Source organism: Peromyscus californicus, unplaced genomic scaffold (assembly GCF_007827085.1).
Source record: "Peromyscus californicus insignis strain IS unplaced genomic scaffold, ASM782708v3 Scaffold_17__1_contigs__length_78620276, whole genome shotgun sequence".
In the NCBI taxonomy this organism is placed as follows: domain Eukaryota; kingdom Metazoa; phylum Chordata; class Mammalia; order Rodentia; family Cricetidae; genus Peromyscus; species Peromyscus californicus.
Window position 1 is genome coordinate 22,015,509 of NW_026294469.1, and position 13,428 is coordinate 22,028,936.

Consider the following 13,428-nt stretch of genomic DNA (forward strand, 5'->3'; position numbering starts at 1 on the left):
ATGTGAGTTCTGGGGATTGGCAGACTCTTCATCAGCTGTGCCTCCCTCCAGCTGCTCTCATGTGATCTTGGGAGGACTTCTCCCTTCTGTTCTCAGCATCTCCATCTGAAAGATGGGGGACAGCTGAGCAGTAGAGAGGTACACAAGGACCAGCACCAGGTTTGCTCCCACAGAGTCTGCGACACAGGCTATTCTCAGTGAGCAACTTCAGGAGGAGGAGAATGAATGAATCGACGGATGGATGAGTGGAAATAGGAGCGGGAGTGTTGGAAGGGCCTTGGAGACATGGCAGACAGTTAGGGTCCACAGCGGTGTCCTGGGACAGAGGATTCAGAGTTTGCAGGGAACTATAAAGTTAGATGAGACCACGCTTCACTCACCAGTGTGGGAGGCGACTCAGTTTTCTGGACTTAGTGGCAATGTTGTGCTTTGTCAGCCATGACATCTTTTTTTTTTTTAATTTTATTTTACTTTTTTAAAAAATGTGCATTTGTGTTTTTTGCCATGGGGGTTGGGGTCCCCTGAAACTGAAATTACAGACAGGTGTGAGCTGTCATGTGGGTGCTGGGAAGTGAACTCAGGTCCTCTGGAAGAGCAGTCAGCCCATCTTTTTTTTTTTTTTTAAAGACAAGATTTCTCTACATAGCCCAGGATATTTCCTGAACTCACATTTAGACCAGGCTGGACTCATAGAGATCCACCAGTCTTTGCCTCCCAAGTGTTGGAATTAAAGGCATTTTTTTTCTTTTCCAGCCATGACATCTTAAAACACAGCATACACCTTTAGCTGCAATCTTGTTTTCTCACTGGTGAAATGAAAGTGAGTATTAATATTTAGTTCATAGGGCTGCTGGGAAGCATTCACACAACCTCTTTAGAAATTAGTTCAAAATGGTGGATTGAATGCCAATTGCCTTTTCCTACCCTAAATCATTAAAAAGTTTAGATAAAAACATGCACAGCCTGTAAATCTATGTTGTGATCTTCTGAGGACTTTGTGTGTTGTGTGTGGAGGGCACGGGCCAACCTTGACTCTTATCCCTTAGGTACTGCACATCTTGCTTTGTTTGGGCTATGGTTTTTAGAGACAGAGCCTTACTATGTAGCCCAGGCTAGCCTGGAATTTGCTATGTAGATCAGGCTGGCCTCTGACTTACAAAGATCTGCTTGCCTCTGCCACCCGAGTGTTGGGATTAAATACAAGTGCCACCATGCTTGGCCCATCTCAGTTTTTTTTGAGACAGGGTTTCTCATTGGCCTGGAACTCATGAAGTAGGCTAGGCTGGCTGGCCAGAAAGCTCCAGGATTCTACCTGTTTCTGCCTTTCCAGTGTTGAGATTAAAAGTGTACCATCACATCACGGCCAGCGTTTTTGTTTTGTTTTAGAGATTTATTTGTACAGGTATTTTGCCTGCACTTATGTCTGTGTACCACATTTGTGCCTGGTGCCCATGGAGGCCAGAAGAGAGTGTTTGATCCTCTGGAACTGGAGTTACGGATGGTTATAAGCTGCCACACGGGTGCTGGGAACTGAACCTGGGTCCTCGGGAAGAGCAACAAGTGCTCTTAACCCTTGAGGCATCATTCCAGATCTCATGACCAACTTTTTATGTGGGTGTTGGGGATTAAATTCTGGTTCTCGTGCTCGCACAGCAAGTGCTTTATCTATCGAGATAGTGCCCCCGTCCAAAGCTTTGAGGAATCTGTTGTGTTAAAGAGAGGTGGTGTTGGAGGGAAGAACCATTGCCATGTGAGCAGAGAAGAGAAGCTGACCTTGGTGAATGTGGTTTTGAAGGAGTTTCAGCACTGAAGATGACACATGGGCATCGCAGTTAGGGTTTGTATTGCTGTGAAGAGACATCATGACCACGGCAACTCCTATGAAGGAAAACATTTAATCGGGATGGCTAGCTTACAGTTCAGAGATTCAGTCTATTGTCATCATGGTGGGGAGCATGGGGGCGCGCTGGCAGATGTGGAGCTGGCAAAGTAGTTAAGAGTCCTATATCTTGCAGGCAAAGGGAAATGGTCTGAAAGTCACACTGAGGGAAGCTTGAGCACAGGAGACCTCAAAGCCTACCCCCAGTGTGACACACTTTCTCCAACAAGGCCACACCTACTTCAACAAGGCCACACTTCCTAATAGTGCCATTCTCTGAATTTATGGGGAACAATTACATTCAAACTACCACAATGGGCAGCGGTGGTGACTGATAGGGTAATGTGTTGGGATGCTGAGATAGGAATGACAGAGCCGACCAGCTACCTTCCCCAGCCCCCACTTCCTCATTTAGCCACACAGTATGAAGCAGTGAGACGTGTGAGCTCTCCCCTTACAAAGGCCAAGCAATAGTCCTTCCCCATGCCAGGCTCTGACATCAAGAGGGTGCTCTGACAGAGACTGCTGAACAAGGGTGAATCACCCACCAGGCGCTGGGGACTCTTAGTGCCTGGGCTTCAGGAGCAAAGGATGAGCAACCGGGGTGACTCGTTAGGACAAAAGTGGACACTTAGGGCATGTGCACAGAGGTGGCACCTGCTGCTGTTTCAGGACAAGCAATGAGTGTCTGGTCTGGGCCTAGCCCAGGGGCCAGTATCCAAGGCCAGCATACCAGGGCAGGAGCTGTCCCCAGCCAGTCTGAGGACCAGGGCCAGGCGGTTTGTGGAGATTCTACCTTCCTCCCCTTCCATCTGAGCTGTGCAGATCTAATCTAACCATTCCTCGCTGTTTCAGCTGCAAGTAAAAGGCAGGGTGGGGGGTGGGGGATGGAAGGGAACTTAAAAAGCAGAACAGGGATGTGCACTTAAAAATATATCCTACTTAAAGTTAAAGCCCCAGCTTAGAGAGGCCACACGGTAAGCGCAGGGAAGACCGTGTAAGTGAGGATCAGCACCCAGCCTGAAGTCCTTCAAGACCTCCGCTCCCATCCTGTCTGTGGCATCTGTTTTGGAGGCTGGCCTAGGATGACTGTGGCATCTCTGGGCTGGGAGCAGGGTGTGCTACGCTCCAGCTTCCCCTGTGACCTTTCTTCTTATCTTGCTTTTTATCAGGATATTTTATCACAGCAACAAGAAAAGAAACCAAGACAGAAGGCGTACAGAACACAGACAAACAAACAAAATTAAAGCCTCGTGCCTTCCAAGTATGACCTGATTTGTTACTTATGTTCAGTAAAACATTCTCATCCAACATGTTAATTTGGGGAGGGAGGCAAAAACATTCAGTCTATAGCAATGAGCTTGAAATATTCCTGGAGAAAAAAAGAACCCATCTGTGTTGGTCGCTTTTATGTATCGGCATGCTTAGACCCACTGTTGTGTTGAACACTAGTAGCGCTGTTGCTGGGAAGAAATTTTGTAGCTATGATTGACATATAAAGTCAGTTGATGTCAGTAACAAAGGCAGCCCTTCCTAAGGTGAGCCTCATGCTATCAGATAAAGGCGGGGCTAGCCAAACCTGTAGTTTCTGGACTAGAAAGCATTAAGTTGGATTGTGACCAGAAGTCTCATAGGCATTTCCAGTCCGCTGGCCTAGTCTACAGATCTTAGGCTTGGCCAAATCCAGAATAACTGGAGTATCAAAAAGAAAAAGAACAAATTGATCAAAAACTTCAAATAAATAAAAACCTATGAGTTCTGCTTGGTATGGAGGTGCAGGCCTGTAATCCCTGAACGCCCGAGGCTAAAGTGGGAGGGTCATCTGCTCCAGGTCAGTCTGGGCTATAACAGGTACTAGGACAGTCTGGTCTATGTCGGGAGAACCTACCTTAAAAACAAAACAAACAAACAAACAAACAAAAACCAAAAAGCTCAAAGCAAGCCTCACAGGTCAATCAGAGAAAACAAGGACAAACAAAACATCTGCAGGAAAATAATGGAACTGGAAAATCTCTTAAGGGAGGCAATAAATTAAATGAGAAGCCAGGCACGGGGCAGGTCCAGGCTTCTATGTCTTATATGTGTGTATTTGTGAGACGTGAGTGTGTGCAGAGGCCCCAGAGAGGGGCTTTAAGGGAGAAAGGTAGGGAGGGTAATAGAACACATATGATCCAACCACAGGGCGGGGGGATGTTGGGTGGAAGGCTTTAACAGGAATGAGGGAGCAAAGAGATTGCAGAAAGGGTCGATCAAAACTAAGTGTGTATGAAAACGCCACAAAGAAACTGGCCGCTTTGTAAGCTAACTAAAAAATAATAATGAAAAAAAACCTCAGTGTGCTCACAGCAATGTTTGAAAAGAAATCGAAAGGGGGAAACCCACTTCATCTGTCACTACTGATGACAGTTCTGCCACTTCCCCATTCTAGACACAACCGTGCCTTCGTACTTCTTCACAGGAAATGTGGAAAGATGGTAGAGTTGGAAAATCTCTACTTGTGCTCCCCAGGGAGAAATCAGGTCAGGGAATGGGTCATTCTGGCCACTGAAAGTTCCCATCAGAAAGTCACTGGGGGTTGGGTTCTGTGCAGTGACAAATGACGACCCTGCCTGCAACTCCTCTGCTCGCTGCAAGGTGACAATGACCTGTCATGATGGAGCAGTGAGGCATCACCACCTTAGCACTGGGTCCAGCCAGCATCAGGCACTTTCCATGGGGACGTGGGTCACAGATGCCTGTTCAGAGTGTGTAGAAGTTTATCACTAGCTTTACTTATTTATTTCTGTGTGTGTTACAGGGGCAAGTCTGTGTGTGGCATGTGTGTGGAGGTCAGAGGGCTGGCAAGAATCAGTTCTCTCCTACCACATCGGTCCAGGGGAATTGAACTCAGGTGGTCAGGCTTGGCAAAAAGCGCCTTTCCCTAGGTAGACCTATTTTCTATGGTGTGGTTATGCCAAGTCCTGGCTACAAGACAAACCAAAGACTCAGGAAAACAGTTGTCTCATGTTCAGAATATGGGATACTCTGTAGAGAACTAAACACTCTCTCTCTCTCTCTCTCTCTCTCTCTCTCTCTCTCTCTCTCTCTCTCTCTCTCTCTTTCTCTCTCTCTCTCTCCTGTCTTTCTCCCTCTCTCCCCTCTTCTCTTCCTTCCCCCTTCCCCCCCTCTCTGTGTGTGTGCCTGTCTTTCCCTCTCTGTATGTTAAAACGAAACAAAACAAATGAATAGCCAAGCACAGAGGAGTGTGGGAGAGGTGGAGGCAGCTGTATCCTTGGGCCTTGCAGACTAGGAGGCCTAGATAAACTGGAGAGTTCTAGGTTAGTCAGAGACCCTGTCTTAGAAACAAGGTATGCGGCTCTTAAGAATGACAACTAAGGTTGTCTGTCCTCTGACCTCCACATGTACACACACACACACACACACACACACACACACACACACACACACACTCTTAAGAGAAAGAAAGAGAATGAAGCATAAAAAGCCTGTCCTTTCCTGCACTGTGAGGATGGTGGGGTGAGCTACACATCTGACAACATTGCTGTGACCGAGGGCAGAGCCCGCTGAATTGGACATTGTCAGATGTTTACTCAGAGCGAACAAAAACCATGATTATGTTGTGTCCTCTTCTGTAAAATGCAAAAGGCAAAACCCATGATTTCACTGCAAGAGTAATGCTGGCCACCTGCACCTCGGTGAATGTGCGTCTGTCTGTCCCAGTGAGCCTGTCCTTAAGGTCTGACCAGGCCAAGCCCAGCTGTGTCCCCAGAGTGTCCACCAGCTCCTGGAACTGTGTAGCCAAGCAAGATTAGTAGATGGTGACTTCAGGACAGAGCGTCAGGGAAAAGTGAGTTAAATACACCAATGATTTAAAACCCTAGGTCCTGTCCAAACCTATTTTAGTCAATGTTCATAGAGAAAGGGGAAATGGTTGGGCAGATAGCTTGATTGGTAAGGTGCATACCTTGCAAGCCAGAGAACCTGAATTCACTCCCCCCAAAACCCCCACTAAAAAAAGTTGGGCGCAGCAGCTCATGCTTGCAATCCCAGGGCTAGGGAGGCAGAGATATGCTGGCTGATCCCTGGGGTTCACTGGCCAGCCAGCCTAGCCTATGTGACAAGTTGAGACCAGTGAGAGACCCTTTCTCTGAAACCAAAATAGACAGTACCTGAAGAACAACACTCACGGCTGTCCTCTGGAACACACGTGCACCCACACCCACAGGAACAGGTGCGCGCGCGCACACACACACACACACACACACACACACACACACACGCACATGCCCACACACATAAGCATAAGAAGGGTGTAGGCCCTAAGTGAGACGATGGATAAGCAGGCAGGTGCTAGACAGATACACTTGCCATGGATGGGACCCCAGCTCTAGGGAGGCCACAGTCTCCCTGTCCTCTTTCCAGTGCTGAGGGTCACATCTGAGCTTGGATGAATGGTTCCTCCAGCCCTTTCATGCACATTTCCTGAATGTCTGACCTGTGCCCAGGCCCAAAGACAGTGCTGAGTGTCACTGTTAACCAGACCCAGTCTCTGTCTTCCAGTGGCAGAGTTGAAGACTATGGCTCTCTAATGGATTCCCTCTACTCAAGGAAAAAAACAGTATTTTGCAAAGTGTGGTAGATGTTTTCAATGTGGCACCTGAGCAGGAAGTGATTTTTTTTCCCCTGAGTGTGATCTTCTCCACATCTTTAATTACCACTTGGAGAAGTAGAACACGCATCCTCATTCACTGTCAGGTTAGGACTTGGGTCCAGAGCTGGGGAAATGGATGTGTCACTAAGGTTTCTGCTGCTCAAATACATGGACCTGAGTTGGGATCTTTAGTCCCCAAGGTTTCCCCACACATTCTAGTGTGGATGTGTATACCTGTGACCCAAGTGCTGGGGGGAGGGGCTGGAAGATAGGTGGGAAGCAACTGAGGGAGACTCTTGACATGGACTCTTGGCCTACACACACACACACACAAGCACACGCACATGCACACGCACACACACCACATGCATATACATAGACACACACATGCATGAGCACACACACTCATCTCCCTCCCAAATAATTGGCTGTAAGAGTCTGATTCTTCCCTTAGGACAGAACACCTTTCTAGTGTGGGGGTGCTGGGCATATAGAATGTAAGAATGCCAAGCACAATGTTCTAGGGGAGTAAGGCTAAGAGTCACCTGTCATACCGAAGTTACGTGACTCAAAGGAAGCATTCCGGGGAGCCAACACAAAGCTGAAGCTGGCATGCTAAGCAACTGAGTGTTCACCCGTGTGTGTGTGTGTGTGTGTGTGTGTGTGTGTGTGTGTGTGTGTGTGTGTGTGTGCTATGTATGGCATGTCAAAGTCAGGGGAAAACCTTCCGGACTCACCTTGTTTTGAGGCAGGGTCTCTCTTCTCTCACACTCCATGTCAGCTGGCCCTCACATTTCTGGGCAGTTCTCCTGTCTTAGCCTCCCGAGTGCTGTAGGGATGCTGAGACCACAGAGCAATGCCACCACATTGGGCATTTTACACGAGTGTCAGAGATTTGCCTCAGGTCATCAGGCTGGCCTGGCAAGTGCTTTTACCCAGTGAGCCGTCTCTCCAGCCCCACATTTAGCTATTTTTAATGGTAGCTCCATATTCAAGTTATAGATAAACCTAAATTAGACACAGCCAACTACAACTTATGTGGGCCAACCAACATCTATCTGGGCCTCACTTTTCACCAGTGGACTTAATCCGTGTTCTGACATAGCACCTCAGGATGCATTCATTTGTTATATACCCTGATACTGTTCTCCTAAGGGGTGCCTGTGCCCTGTAAGTGTGATTCAAGGAAGTGAATAGTCCTCTTAGATACCCTATAACTTATCGATTTATTTAGAGATTAGTGAAACTTTAGCAATACTTTAAAAGGTGGGGGGTAGCTTCGCTTCTGTTTAGTAACCCCTGTTTTGTTTGTGTGGTAGCTAATACAAAGATATAGTAAATTTCCAGTGAGCATCTCCCAGGATGGGGCTCATAACTCTAGACCAGTGGTTCTCAACCTCCCTGATACTGTGACCCTTTATACATTTCCTCATGTTGTCATGACCCCCCCAACCATAAAATTATTTCATTGCTACTTCATAACGGGAGTTTCACTCCCGTTATGAATTATAATGTAAATACCTGATATGCAGGATATCTGATCTGAGACCCCTGTGAAAGTGTCGTTCGGCCCCCTGAAGGCTCCCAGCCCACAGGTACAGAGAGAGCTGCTTCTCTGTGGATCTCAGCAGCGATTTGCAGGAGCGCTGGGAGAAGGGCCGTTTGTTTTTTTGCCACTTGTGTTTACACATTGGTGAGGCTGGGACAGGTCAGACTCCTGCCTTACCTGTGACGTGGGCCCCACGCTACACCGATCAAAGAGACTGGGTATAGTGGTAATAGTTACCATTTACTAGTCCCTCCGGTGCAGGGTCGGCGGAGTTGAGGTTCCTTCCATCCCCTTAACAACAGCCTCGCCAGACCAGTGCGATTGCTTTCTTTAAGAAGAGCAAGTAGCAATTGGCGCAGGACCACGTGAGCAGTGTGGACAGAAGAGCCATTCACTGTGGCACCAAGCCTGAACTACAGCTGTGTTGTCTTCTCAGTCCACGTCTTTTAGGGGCACCACGGGCTGTGAGGTCAGCAAAGAGCAGAGGAGAAACAAGGAAACTGTCCTCTCGAAAAGTCTGTTTTTCCTTTTTGGTGTGTGTGTGTATGTGTGTGTGTGTGTGTGTGTGTGTGTGTGTGTGTGTGTGTGTGTGTATGTCCGAATGTATGTAGACACACACACACACACACACACACACACACACACACACACACACACACACACACACGCATGCACATTCCAGATTGTGTGCAGGTGGAGGCCTGAGGTTGATCTCACCAATCTTCTTCCATCAAATTCTTTGAGACAGGCTCTCTCAATCAAGCCCAGAGCTCACTGATATGGCTAGTCGGACTAATCAGCTTGCCCTGGGTTTTCCCTGTCTAGCCCTTCCAAGGCTAGAGTTACAGGTGCCCCGTTTACATGGAATCTGGGGGTCTGAATTCCTCATAATCACCGGAGTAACATACTCAGCTACCCAGACAGCCCCCTCCCTTTGGAGGACTCCATTTTCTGATGGCAAGAGGAAATAACTAGTTTATATATTGTCAGACGCCTTGTTGCTATCCTGGAGTTAGCAGGTGGCCAGGTTACTGACCCACCGCTGAGACCCCTCTAAACATCCACGTCAGTAGGTTTGGAGGCTGGGGTGGAAAGAGACAGGTCTCCTGGAGAGTTCTTTGGATAGTCATCTTTCTGGGTCTGCATGGATGACTGCAGAGAAACTGGACAGACCCAGTAAATGATGTGCGGACGTCAGTGCTTAGCACGGACTAGGAAGGGCTTGGCCTCTTTACTCACTCTACTTGACATCTGTCCCTGGTGGGGAAGGCGTGAAAGCAGGAGGCTTGAAGCACCCGGCCACAGTTTGCAGTCAGAAATCAGAGAGCAACGGACGGTGGCACTCATCTCGCTTTCTCCGTTTTATTCAGTCCGGGACCCGGTCTGGTGGAATGGTGCCGCTCACATTTAGGATGGTATGCATAGATCAGGTGCAAAAGGGAAGTTTCCCTTAATCATACTAGTCCATTGTACGTTGCCATAATAGAATGCCGGATGCTGGGTAATATATAAGGAGAAGAAGTTGATGCAGCTCACAGTTTCAGATGCTGACTATGCAAGATTGGGTGGCCCTCCCTCAGCTGACCTCTAGTGAGGGCTTTGTAGCTATTATACTATAGCATGACAGAGTAGTCACATAGGCATGTGGCACAGTGTCTCTTTATGATAACCTGCTCTCACGAGAACTAACTGAACCATGAGAGAGCTACACTCATGTGTTCTGAGAACAGTGCTCCATGGGGTAGTCACCTTTCACTAGGCCCCATCCCTTAACAAGCCACACTTATGAATATTGCTACAGTAAGCATGCTTTCAGCCTAAAGGAGCTGAAAAGGAACAGGACTACTGAAAGGGACCACTGACTTGATAATATCTGGTGTCTACTATGTATCACCATTTATCCCGTTCATGTTCCCACAATAAACTGAAAAGGACACTACTCCACTATTACGGCTCGGATTAGAAGAGTTCAGGCGAGATGCCCATGAATGGAAAAGTGATACACCGGGAACTGATTTCTGACCCCACATCTGTCTGCTTTTTCCACAATACTTTTAGGCTGGAGGCATTTTACAAATGAGAGGGAATGAAAGTCATTTGAATCCATGAGTTATTGGATACCTTACCACATGTCAAATTCTCTGAAACAATTCATTCTGCTTGTAGATTCTCCTAGATTCTGGGCAAGATAGCCCTTTCCATATGTTAAGAGGTGAAGTCCATTCCAGTGTGAACGCATAAAGCTGGTCTATTTCAGAGATGGTAGGGTGCTAACTAAACTCACACTGGGTCTACTAGCCAGGTGTCCTTGTTAAATTCATCATCTCTGAGTTTCCATCTATAAAAGGGTGGTAATGAAGCCATGGAAACCATAGAGATTCTTTTTTTTTAAGTTAAAATATAATTATATTATTTCCCCCTTCTCTTCCCTCCCTCCAACCCTTCCCATGTACTTCCCACTGCCCTTGCTCTCTCTCAAATTCATGGCCTCCATTTTATAAACTGTTTATATATATATATATACACACACACACACACACACACACACACACACATATATATTCATATATATTCCTAAATATATAATATAACTTTCTCAGTCCACATACTGTTACTTATATGAACGTGATTTTTAGGGCCGGTCACTTGTTATTGGATAACCAGTGGGAGGGGGCAGCTATTATCTGGAGAAGACTTCCTTCTATTGCTCTTAGCATTCCTTAGTCTCCTGCAGTTCGGGCCGATAGACTTCCCCCTTCCATATTAGCATGTCTATTGGCGTAATCCTTGTTCAGTTCTGTTTAGACAGTCGTGCTGATGAAACTTCATACATGTAACTTCTCTGACATTTCTGGGAGAACTCTCACAGTAAACTTCCTGTTTTTCTGACTCTTACAATCCTTCCTCTCCCTCTTCCTCTGTGACCCCTGACCTTTGGTGCATCTGTGTTATAGATGTATCAGTTGGGGCAGGGCACCCTATGGTCACTTGTTCTTTGCATTTTAACTAGTTCTGGTTTTCTGTCATGGTCTCTGTCTGTTGCAGAGAGATGTTTCCTTGATGGGGGTGAGAACTATACTTACATGTGGGTAGAGGGATAAATATTTAGAATGTAAGTAGGAGTTACGCTGGTTTTGTAAGTGATAGTTGCAGGTTCTTCTTCAAGATCCATGACTTCACCAGCCCCAGGTGGCTGGCTAGGTTTCCAGTACTAGGCATGATTTCCCTCTTGTTGAGTGGATTTCAAGTTCAACTAGAGAGATGTTCTTTACTGTTAAGGTATGTGTGCCTCTATTACACCCTTAGGGATTTTGCACCATGGTGGTCTCATTGTTTTAGCTCATAGGCATCCTAGCTGGGTATGTGGCTTCCCTTCCTTGAAAACTTGAGTGGCACCTCCTGGTACTACATCCACATTTTTTTGTGTTTTTTTTTTTTTTTTTGTTTTTCAAGACAGGGTTTCTCTGTGTAGTTTTGGAGCCTCTCCTGGAACTCACTCTGTAGCCCAGGCTGGCCTCGAACTCACAGAGATCTGCCTGGCTCTGCCTCCCGAGTGCTGGGATTAAAGGTGTGCGCCACCACCGCCCGGCTTACAACCAAATATTCTTAAAAGCGTATTACTAAGTGAAAGAAGGTAGTCTGAAAAGGTTATATGCTGGTTATGATTTGAGTCTGGCGTTCAAAAGAGTTTAAATGCTGAAGAGATGGTAAAGGGCACTGGCTGCTCTTCCAGAGGACCTGGATTTGATTCTTATAACCCACATGCTGGCTCACAACCATCTGTAACTCCAGTCTTGGGGCATCTGATACCTTCTTCTGGTCTCCATGGGCACCAGGCATGCATGTGGTACACAACATACATGCAGCCAAAACACTTGTACACATAAAACAAAATAATATTTTTTAGTAAAAGTAATATAAATAATAACAGAAAGATGCTCAAATAATATCCTGCAGTTCTTGAAGTATAAAAGAAAATAAGAAGGGCCAGAGAGATGGCTCAGCCATTAAAGGCCAGATTCACAACCAAAAGTATAAAAGAAACATAAGGAAATCCTGTTTCTCTGCAAGGGAAAAATGACCACCCTTAGCATACCTACACAATGGACATCACTACACAGCCATCAGAGCCACCCAGTGTAGACCAGTGACGGCACCAGAGTGCTGGTGGGTGCAGAGAGAGGGGTGGGACCGACTTTGCTGGTAGGAATGCAAAACGATTCAGCTCCTCTAGAAGACAGTTTGGGAAATCCATTTAACACTGCATTTATTCTTGTCCTTTGGTCCAGCGATCTTAATATGTATCCAAAGAAGTCTAGAACTTACGTTTATGAATACCTGAACACGGGTGCTCTCAGCCACTTTATTTATAATTATCCAAAATCAGAAGCAAAACACATGTCCCTTAATAGGCGAGCGGGACAACTGTGGTGTTTAAGACAATGGGGTGTTATATAGTGCTGAAGGAAATGAGCTATTAAGACATGAAAAGCAATAAAGGACCCCCCCTCCCACGTGTTATACCCGTGTACATGCTTTGCACGTGTGTGCATGCATGTGGAGGGCTAAGGTTCACATCAGGAATCATTCTTGGCTGCTCTTCCACCTTAGTCCCGGAGGCAGGGTCTCTCAGGCAAACCCAGATCTTGCTGACACTGCTGGTCTCCTTAGCCAGCGAGCTCTGGGGATCCCATCTCCGCCTTGTAAGGCTGGCATTACAGGCAGACTACCACACCCACACGGCGGTGGGTTTGTGCGGGCTCTGGGATCTAGAGCTTTGTCCTCACTCTTGTGAGACAAGCACTTTAACCACCTAGCCATCTCCCTACGTACGGGACGGACGTGAAGAGGGAATCGGGAATGCACACCACTAAGGGAAAGAGGCCAGTCTGTAAGGGCTGTATACTGTGTAGCTCCAACGATGTGACATTCTGGAAGAGGCACACCAGTGGGGAGGGGGAGCAGATCCTGTGTTGACAGGGGTTGGGGATGGGAGGGGTGATAGCTGGTACCCAGGAGACAGTGAAACTGCCCCACACAACGTATGTATGATGCTATAATAGTAACTATGTCACTGTACACTTGTCCAAACCCATAAAATGTCCACCACCAAGAGTGAACCCTAATGGAAAGAAACTATGGAATTGAGCGGATAGTGAGATTAGCAGGCTTATCAACTATAATAAACGGGCCGCTCTGATGCAGATGTTGATGGTGGGGAAGGCTACATGTCATGGTTAGTTTTGCCAACCTGGTACAACCTAGACTCCTCGGGAAGAGAATCTCAGCGGGAGACTGTCTAGGTCAAGTGGGCCTGTAGGCACATCTGTGGGGGATTGTCATGACCGC

The 13,428-nt window shown here is 46.9% G+C and overlaps 1 long non-coding RNA gene across 3 annotated transcripts in view; it reads right to left on the reverse strand.

The window, feature by feature from the left end:
- The window catches only part of LOC128112636 (uncharacterized), a 65,263-nt gene that overhangs the window by 44,133 nt on the left and 7,702 nt on the right, over positions 1 to 13,428 (reverse strand). For 2 of the 3 annotated variants that reach the window (XR_008219073.1, XR_008219071.1), the window contains exon 1: positions 1,774 to 4,970. This is a non-coding gene — a long non-coding RNA (uncharacterized LOC128112636). Of the gene's footprint in view, positions 1 to 1,773; positions 4,971 to 13,428 lie in introns of those variants that run through there. The other variant, XR_008219072.1, reaches the window with a different exon arrangement.